This window comes from Dama dama, chromosome 30 (assembly GCF_033118175.1).
Source record: "Dama dama isolate Ldn47 chromosome 30, ASM3311817v1, whole genome shotgun sequence".
In the NCBI taxonomy this organism is placed as follows: Eukaryota; Metazoa; Chordata; class Mammalia; order Artiodactyla; family Cervidae; genus Dama; species Dama dama.
The window spans coordinates 42,581,310-42,592,048 of record NC_083710.1 but is presented as its reverse complement, the minus strand read 5'-3'; positions in this window follow the sequence as shown (position 1 = coordinate 42,592,048).

Sequence of the window (10,739 nt, the reverse complement as noted above, 5' to 3'; positions counted from 1 at the left end):
GTTAGCTAATTATTTCAAAATTCTTGGTGTGGGAATCTTTCATTCTTGCAGCTGTCCACAAAGGTCAGATCATGTTTTCCCTGTGAGCTTTCAACAAGGCAAATGTTATTATCTGTTCTGTAACTTTTTATCTCAATATGAGTGGATGGCTCTTAAAGTTCAGAGCCCTGAGAATAGGCTATCCTGTATCTTTCAGGCTAAAGGCAACATTTATGTATTTATCTTTATAAAAGGTGCAGAGCCAGTATGGCTAATCACAGGAAAAAGAGCACATCTAAAAATGGGCAGATATGTTTATCTCTATTGCATTCATAGAGACTTGGGAATCACCTAAGAAAGGGACAGGAACCCTGAAGCCTAAGGATTTTGTTTTCTACATGGGGAATCTGCCTCTGGATTAAAATACTTTATCAATGTTATGAACATGGAGATGGAGAAGACACATCATGATCAATTTATGAAGTTCAGAGTCTAGAAAGAAATAGTAATTTTAATCAAACCTCAGAGACATATGCCATTTCTATTCTTATTCTGCTCGGGAAATTGGTCTGCTTATTCAGGCTCAACCGTTTGGTCTCTTTTCCAGTTCTGTGCACTGTGGCTTTTGATATCCAGTTCACTGTATTCAAATTTCCCTTCTTTCTCCATCACACCACATACTATTCACATATTATTCAACTTTAACTTTAGACTTTGGCTTAATCCAGTCTCATCTTATGAAATTAAAAGATGCTTGCTCCTTGGAAGGAAAGGTATGACAAACCTATACAGAGTATTAAAAAGCAAAGACATCACTTTGCTGACAAATGTCTGTATAGTCAAAGATATGGTTTTTCCAGTAGTTATGTACAGATGTGAGAGTTGGTCCATAAAGAATGCTGAATGTTGAAGAATAGATGCTTTTCAATTATGGTGCTGGAGAAGACTCTTGAGAGTCCCTTGTACTGCAAGGAGATCAAACCAGTCACTCCCAAAGGAAATCAACTCTGAATATTCATTGGAAGAACTGTTGCTGAAGCTAAAACTTTAATATTTTGTCCACCTGATGTGAAGAGCCGACTCACTGGAAAAGACCATGATTTGGGAAAGACCGAAGGCAGGAGGAGAAGGGGATGGGCGAGGATGAGATGATTAGTGGACATAAGTTTGAGCAAACTCTAGGAGATGATAGAAGACAGGGAAGCCTAGTGTTCTATAGTTCAGGGTATCACACTTGGACATAACTTAGCAACTGAAAAGCAACAACTATACCAGTCTCATGTCTGATGATGGATAATATTATTTTGTTGCAGTCTGTAAACTCTTGAGGAACAGAACTGTGAACATATTTCCAATTCCATAGTTACTTTAAATAATTATAAGCTATAAGTTATTCATAAGTCATGCCATGTTAGGGCTTCCCAGGTGGCTCGTGGTAAAGAATCTGCCTCCCTATGCAGGAGCCACAGGAGATGTGGGTGCAATCCCTGGGTAGGGAAGATCTCCTGAAGGAGGAAATGGCAACCCATGCAAGTATTCTTGTCAGTATAATCTCATAATCCTGAGAGTACATGCATACATGCCTTGTAAAAAGACATATTATTATAATCATCAATCTGTATTTCTATGACTCCTTCCTTAACCCTGGAGTTCTGGTTATAGTCAGATTCCTCCAAATAGGTATGAGAGTCTTCAGAGACATATAGCAAAAGTGCTCTTTACCTTAACCTCTTGGATCCTGTAAATTTTCTCATACTCTGGTTTGCTGTGATTACATCTGCCATCATAGCCATTTTCAAAGGCCAGGTCTTCTCCTCAAGGTGCCACCATAGTTGTTATACCCGATGCAGTCTATGCTGAGGCTATGCTGCTTGAAGTTAAAGAAGCTAAGAACTGAACCGAAAAAAAGATCCAGAATTTTGGCAAAACAACTGTAACTTCTTCCAATACTGTGGAAATTTAAAACCTAATGTACTAACATAAGCAATATCTTAAGTGCACAGTGGAGCCAACAAGAAAATAAATATCCTCACCACACTTCATCTTATGACCTAACGTTTTACATTAAGTTTTCAAGCATAAAGAAAACATGAAATAATTTTTAGTGAACATCTATATCACCATCACCTTAATGCTACTACTATTTTACTGTATTGACTTAACCACAACTTATCCATCTATTCATCATCATTTTATGTCTGGTGTGTTTCAATATATACTTCTCCCTAAATGCTTCAGCATGCATACCACTAACACTAGAGTTAATGTTATCTTGTTTGAAGTAAGGACTGTGAACATAACAAATCTTCTTTTTTATCATATTCAATTAAAATCTAGTTGTATGGTTATTGCTTTCTCCTTTTTTGTTCCCTAATAAAATTTTGCCCTGCTTTTCTGTTCTGGGCATTCATCACTTATATTCAAAGTCAGATTTCTCTTTGTAACTCATGAAAGGACTTAATAACATTTTCATAGTCTACTTTATGTCAATTTCTATTGTTATCATTGGTAACCATAATATTGATTAGCACCTCACTTCCATGGATACAATCTTGAACTTGTTATCACCTGGAAATAAATCCATGAAATTCAGTTCAGTTCAGTCACTCAGTTGTGTCTGACTATTAGTGACCACATGAATCACAGCAGCCAGGCCTCCCTGTCCATCACCAACTCCTGGAGTTTACTCAAACTCATGTCCATTGAGTCAATGATGCTATCCAACCATTTCATTCTCTGCCGTCCCCTTCTCCTCCTGCCCCAATCCCTCACAGCGTCAGGGTCTTTCCCAATGAGTCAACTATTCACATGAGGTGGCCAAAGTACTGGAGTTTCAGTTTCAGCATTAGTCCTTCCAATGAACACCTAGGACTGATCTCCTTTAGGATGGACAGTTTGGATCTCCTTGCAGTCCAAGGGACTCTCTAGAGTCTTCTCCATCACCACAGTTCAAAAGCATTAATTCTTCAGTGCCAGCTTTCTTCACAGTCCAACTCTCACATCCATACATGAAAACTGGAAAAATGATAGCCTTGACTAGAGGGACCTTTGTTAGCAAAGTAATGTCTCTGCTTTTTAATATGCTATCTAGGTTGGTCTTAACTTTCATTCCAAGGAGTAAGAGTCTTTTAATTTCATGGCTACAGTTACCACCTGCAGTGATTTTGGAGCCCCCCAAAATAAAGTCAACCACTGTTTCCACCGTTTCTCCATCTATTTCCCATGAAGTGATGGGACTGGATGCCATGATTAGTTTTTTGAATGTTGAGCTTTAAGCCAACTTTTTCACCCTCCTCTTTCACTTTCATCAAGAGGCTTTTTAGTTCCTCTTCATTTTCTGCCATAGGGGTGGTGTCATCTGTATATCCAAGGTTATTGATATTTCTCCTGGCAATCTTGATTCCAGTTTGTGCTTCCTCCAGTCCAACATTTCTAATGATGTACTCTGCATATAAGTTAAATAAGCAGGGTGACAATATACAGCCTTGAAGTACTCTTTTTCCTATTTGGAACCAGTCTGTTGTTCCATGTCCAGTTCTAACTGTTGCTTCCTGACCTGCATATAGGTTTCTCAAGAGGCAGGTCAGGTGGTCTGGTATTCCCATCTCTTTGAGAATTTTCCACAGGTTATTGTGATCCACACAGTCACGGCTTTGGCATAGTCAATAAAGCAGAAATAGATGTTTTTCTGGAACTCTCTTGCTTTTTCAATGATGCAGCAGATGTTGGCAATTTGATCTCTGGTTGTTCTGCCTTTTCTAAATCCAGCTTGAACATCTGGAAGTTCTCGGTTCACATATTGCTGAAGCCTGGATTGGAGAATTTTGAACATTACTTTACTAGCGTGGGAGATGAGTGCAATTGTGCGGTAGTTTGAGCATTCTTTGGCATTGCCTTTCTTAGTGATTGGAATGAAAACTGACCTTTTCCAGTCCTGTAGCCATTGCTGAGTTTTCCAAATTTGCTGTCATATTGAGTGCAGCATTTTCACAGCATCATCTTTCAGGATTTGAAAAAGCTCAACTGGAATTCCATCCCCTCCACTAGCTTTGTTCATAGTGATGCTTTCTAAGGCCCACTTGACTTCACATTCCAGGATGTTGGCTCTAGATGAGTGATAACACCATAATGATGATCTGGGTTGTGAAGATCTTTTTGTACAGTTCTTCTGTGTATTCTTGCCACCTCTTCTTAATATCTTCTGCTTCTGTTAGGTCCATACCTTTTCTGTCCTTTATCGAACCCATCTTTGCATGAAATGTTCCCTTGGTATCTCTAGTTTTCTTGAAGAGATCTCTAGTCTTTCCCATTGTGTTGTTTTCCTCTATTTCTTTGCATTGATTGCTGAGGAAGGCTTTCTTATCTCTCCTTGTTATTCTTTGGAACTCTGCTTTCAAATGGGAATATCTTTCCTTTTCTCCCTTGCTTTTCACTTCTTTTCTTTTCACAGCTATTTGTAAGGCCTCCTCAGACAGCCAATTTGCTTTTTTGCATTTCTTTTCCATGGGGATGGTCTTGATCCCTATCTCCTGTACATATCATGAACCTCCATCCATAGTTCATCAGGCACTCTGTCTATCAGTTCTAGTTCCTTATATCTATTTCTCACTTTCACTGTATAATCATAATGAATTTAATTTAGGTCATACCTGACTGGTCTAGTGGTTTTCCCTACTTTCTTCAATTTAAGTCTGAATATGGCAATAAGGAGTTCATGATCTGAGCCACAGTCAAGTCCAGGTCTTGTTTTTGCTGACTGTATAGAGCTTTCCATCTTTGGCTGCAAAGAATAATCAACCTGATTTCAGTGTTGACCATCTGGTGATGTCCATGTATAGAGTCTTCTCTTGTGTTGTTGGAAGAGGATGTTTGCTATGACCAGTGCATTCTCTCGGCAAAACTCTATTAGCCTTTGCCCTACTGGAACGCAATAGCTGTTGCTCAGTTGCTCAGACATATCTTACTCTTTGCGATCCCATGGACTGTAGCACTCTAGGCTTCCCTGTACATCACAGTCTCCCAGAGTTTGCTAAAACTCATGACCACTAGATTGGTGATGCCATCCAATCATCTCATCCTCTGTCCTTCTCTTCACCTTGGGCCTTCAATCTATCCCAGCATCAGGGTCTTTTCCAATGAGTCACATCAAGTGACCAAAGTACTGAAGCTTCAGCTTTAGCATCAGTCTTTCTAATTAAAATTCAGGCTTGATCCTTCAGGATTGACTGGCTTGATCTCCTTGCTGCCCAACAGACTTTCAAGAGTCTTTTCCAGCACCACAATTTGAAAGCATCAATACTTTGATGATTAACCTTCTTTATGGTTAATTCTCACACCCGTACATGACTACTGGAAAAACCATAGCTTTTGCTGCAAGGACCGTGTTGGTAAAGTGATATCTCTGCTTTTTAGTATGCTGTCTAGGTTGGTCATAGCTTTTCTTCCAAGGAGTAAGCATCTTTTAATTTCAAGGCTGCAGTCACCATCCCCAGTGATTTTGGAGCCCAAGAAAATAAAATCTGTCAGTTTCTATTGTTTCCCCATCTATTTGCAATGAAGTGATGTTACTGCATGTCATGATCTTAGTTTTCTGAATGCTGAGTTGTAAGCCAGCTTATTCACTCTCCTCTTTCACCTTCATCAAGAGACTCTTAAGTTCTTCTTCACTTTCTGCCATTAGGATGGTGTCATCTACATATATGAGGTTATTGATATGTCTCCTAGCATTCTTGATTCCAGCTTGAGCTTCATCCATCCTCGCATTTCACATCATGTACTCTGCATACAAGTTAAATAAGCCGACAATATGTAGCTTTGACTTACTCCTTTCCCAATTTTGAAACAGTTTGAGTTTTAGAATTGACGTTTCCTAAGTTTGGTGTTCCTCAGCCTCAGTTATGCCAGTTCTCAACTTATCCAGAGCTACCAATCTTATTAAACCGCATTTCAATGTGTTATCCAGTCCTGTCTTCTCTTTCTTTCTTCTCATGTACTTGACTAACATCTCTATCTGTTCTGTTGCTGTTATCTTAAAATTCTTTGAAATCCTTGTTCAAGCCTATAAATAACTTATCCAGTTCCACAAGTTAATGTCTCTACTCTTTCACTTGAACTTCTGAATTCTGATGACAAAATATTTAAAGAATGTGATAACTGGCTGGGTCATTAATCCTACTGGCATTAAAAAAAAAAAATGTTTTAATTCCTTTTATCTCCCACTCCCCACATAATCTGTCAGTGTTTTCTCATGACTTTCATAAAAAAATCTAGACTATTTAAAATAGCTGACTTCCTAAATTATTTGATTCCAGAATGCCAGTATAATCATATTTCATCCACTCCAAACAATTTGCAGGTCCTTGAGCAGGGGCCAGTCTGTCATTTCTGGGGGCTTTGCAAATACTGTTCTGTATCTGGATATCTCATTTCCTCTCTTTCCATCTAGTGGAGTTAGTTATACGAATGTTCTAGAACTTGGTTCAAATACACCAATTCTTCTGTATTTTCAGAAGGAAATAAAATTTTATAAGAAGATAGGCTTGTCTAGATACAATTCTTTCCTTATTTGGACATGCTACTTAATATCTGTAAATCTCTTATTTCTATAAAATGGACATAATTATGCTTTTAAGTCTGTTGTATTAGAGAAGTAAGAGGTGAGTAGTGTAGTTAGTGGATACATTACTCCCAATGTACTATGTAGTATAACTTTAGCCTGTATCAAGGTAGACCACAGGAAGTTTGCTTTTGGTCTTTTTACCTGGCATATTCCTCATAATGGTCCATACAGCTGGCTTATGAACACTGAGTCTCTGCACATGACACCTTTTAAAGTAAAAATGAAAGAGAGTGACAAAATATTCATGAAACAAGTTCCATATCACAAATTTATTTTGCAATTCCGTGTCTTGAAACTGTTTTTAATCCCTTAATGATTGATGTACTTTCCTCCATTGCATAAGTGTATCTCTGCAGTGTCATAAAGTTCAGAACCAAATTTGGTATTATAATAACAGTTACTACATTCTTTTCACAGATACTTTTTTATTTCTTTTATCTATTGCTTTGATTTTTCTATTTCTGTTTTAATAACTATTTCAATCTTTGACATTTTATAAATTGATATTCACAGGGAAATAGGAAATGGCTAATTCTATTTTAAAGTACAATACATGCCTTCAAGTGATTTGTTATTCAAAATGTTCAAATCAATTTATATGAAAAGTTGGGTAAAATAAAAACACTAAACTTAATAATTTAATTTCAAAAAATAAGGATGACTGTTATGAAAGGGTCTGTTATTTAAAATTCTACTAATTACAATAAAATGCATGCTATGTTATTTAATATGCACTTTCAAATAAGTCACTTTATTTGAGTCTCAAAGTACCTATCTAAGTCCATTTGAGCTGCTACAACAAAAGTACCATAGATTAGGTTGCTTAAACAACTAATATTTATTTTTCACAGTCCTGGAGGATGGGAAGTTCAAGATCAAGGAGCCAGAAAAATGATGTCTCATGAGATCTGGTTTTTTGTTCACAGACAACCATTTCTCAGTGTCCTCATATGATGGAAGAAGCATGGGATCTCTCTGGGATCTCTCTCTCTCTCTCTTTTTTTTTTTTTTCATTTATTTTTATTAGTTGGAGGCTAATTACTTTACAATATTGTAGTGGGTTTTGTCATACATTGGGATCTCTTTTTTAAGGGCACTAGTCACATTCAAGAGGTCTGCCCTCAAAGCCCAATCAACTGCCAAAGATCTGATCTCCAAATATGATAATGTTAGGGGTTAGTTATCATCTTATGAATTTATGGGGAACAGAAACATACAGTCTATAGCAATGTCCTATGAGATAAGTAATAACAGGACCCTATACAATGCCTCCCCATAGATTTCACCAGAAACTTAAAAATCCCAAGACTTTTTGTGATCTAACCACTGCACATTTACATAAATATAAGTAGTAATTAATTACTTTGCTACTGGATTAGTTCTTACCATTCTTAACTACTCAGGAACTTTTGGAGAGTTGCTTAGATATAGGTACCTCAGATTCTCCATCTATAAAACGGGGCTGTTATAATACCCATTGAAGATTATGATTATAATAAAGCTTTCTTATGTGATCAATGCAAAGAAATAAAGGAAAATAATAGAATGGGAAAGACTAGAGATCTCATCAAGAAAAGGAGATAAAAGGGAACTTTTCATGCAAAAATGGGAACAATAAACAACAGAAATTACAAGGACCTAACATAAGCAGAAGAGATTAACAAGATGTGGCAGGAATACACAGAGTACACAGAATAGTAAAACAAAACAAAACAAAAAAGCTTTAATGACCCAAGTTAGTCATGATGGTGTGGTCACTCACCTAGAGCCAGACATCCTGGAGTGTGAAGTCAAGTAGCCCCTGAGAAGCATTATTATGGACAAAGAGAGTGGAGGTGATGGAATTCCAGATGAGCTATTTCAAATCTTAAAAGATGATGCTGTTAAAGTGCTGCACTCAGTATGCCAGCAAATTTGGAAAACTCAGCAACTGCTACAATATTGGAAAAGGTCAGTTTTCATACCAATCCCGAAGAAAAGCAATGCCAAAAAATGTTCCAACTTTAATACAGTTGTGCTTATTTCACATGCTAGTGAGGAAATGCTCAAAATTCTTCAAGCTAGGCTTCAACAGTACATGAACTGAGAACTTCCTGATGCACAAACTGGATTCAGTAAAAGCAGAGGAACCAGAGATCAGATTGCCAACATTTGCTGTATCATAGAGAAAGCAAGAGAATTCCAGAAAACTCTACCTTTGTTTCATTGACTATGCTAAAACCTTTGATTGTGTGTGGATCAAAACAAATGGTGGAATCTTAAAAAGATGGCATTACCAGATCTCCTGAGAAACCTGTATGTGGGCAAAGAAACAACAGTTAGAAGCTTATATGGAACAACTTACTGGTTCAAAACTGGGAGAGGAGTACTCCATGTCTGTTTATTGCTACCTTTTTAATTTAATTTGTATGCAGATAACGTCATGGGAAATGCCAGCCTGGATAATTTACAAGCCAGAATTAAGACTGTTGAGAGAAATATCAACCAACTCAGATATACATATGATATCACTGTAATGGTAGAAAACAAAGAGGAATTAAAAAAACCTCTTACTGAGAGTGAAAGAAGAGAATGAAAAAGTTAACTTAACACTTAATATTAAAAAAAAAAAAAAAAACTAATATGATGACATCTTGTTCTATAACTTCATGGCAAATAGAAGGGGAAAATGTGAAAGCAGTGAGAGATTTCCTCTTCTTGGGCTCTAAAATCACTGTGGATGGTGACAACAGCCAGGAAATTAGAAGACTATTTCTTCTTGGCAGGAATGCTATGACAAACCTAAACAGTGTACTAAAAAGCAAAGACATCACTTTGACGACGAAGTGCTGACAGGATATGATTTTTCCAGTGGTCATGTATGGATGTGAGAGAGAACAATAATTAAATAAGTGTAATTCACTGTGCTCAGTGACTCAATCCTGCCTGACTCTTTGTAACCCCATGGACTGTAGCCTGCCAGGCTCCTCTGTCCATGGAATTTTCCAGGCAAAAATACTGGAGCAGTTGCCATTTCTTATTCCAGGGTATCTTCCCAACCCAGGGATCAAACCTGCATCATTTCCACTGGCAGGAAGATTCTTTACCTGTGGTACACCTGAGAAGTCCAATTCAATAATACAATAATGTTGGACTATAAAGAAGGCAGAGCACCTAAGAATTGATGCTTTTGACTGTGGTATTGGAGAAGATGCTTGAGAGTACTTTGGACAGAAAGGAAATCAAAGCAATCAATCCTAAAGGAAATCAACACTGAATACTCGTTGGAAAAACTGATACTGAAGCTGAAATTCCTGTACTTTGGCCACTTGATGCAAAGAGACGACTCACTGGAAAAGACTCTGATGCTGGGCAAGATTGAGGGCAGGAGAAGGGGAAGTCAGAGGATGAGATGGTTGGATGGCACCACCGACTCAATGGACATTAGTTTGACCACGCTTGGGTGGTCAATGAAGGTCAGGGAAACCTGGCCTACTGTAGTCCATGGGGTCACAAAGAGTTGGATGTGACTTAGCAACTGAACAACAATTATTAAATAAGTGTAATTCACTGTGCACAGTGCCTCAATCCTGTTTGACTCTTCGCAATCCCATGGACTGTAGCCTGCCAGGATCCTCTGTCCATGAAATTTTCCAGGCAAAATTACTGGAGCAGATTGCCATTTCCTATTCCAGTATATCTTCCCAACCCAGGTATCAAACCTGCATCATTTGCATTGGCAGGAAGATTCTTGACCATTGGGACACCTGAGAAGCCCAATTCACTAATGTAATATGTTAATTATAAAAATGGCTGGCATATAATAACTAATCAATAATATAAATTATTTCTATTATACATTCTGAAATAAAAAAACTGTCCTCAATTAATGCCTGCTAAAGGCAAGAAACGGGAAGCTATTTCACCTACTCTAGAATAATGCTAAAGAGAGGGAGACTGCTAGGGAGTTATCATATCCCTGGAAGGCATTAAGCAGATTGTTACAAATCATTTGCTTTGTTGTGGATAAGTAGTAATAACAAATGTATGTGATTTTTACTACTCTATTTTCCCAGGGTAGTAAAATCATGACAACTTGTTTGACCCTTTAGAAATTTCTATGATTTTGCTTCTAAAGACTGTACAAGAAATACCCACTTCT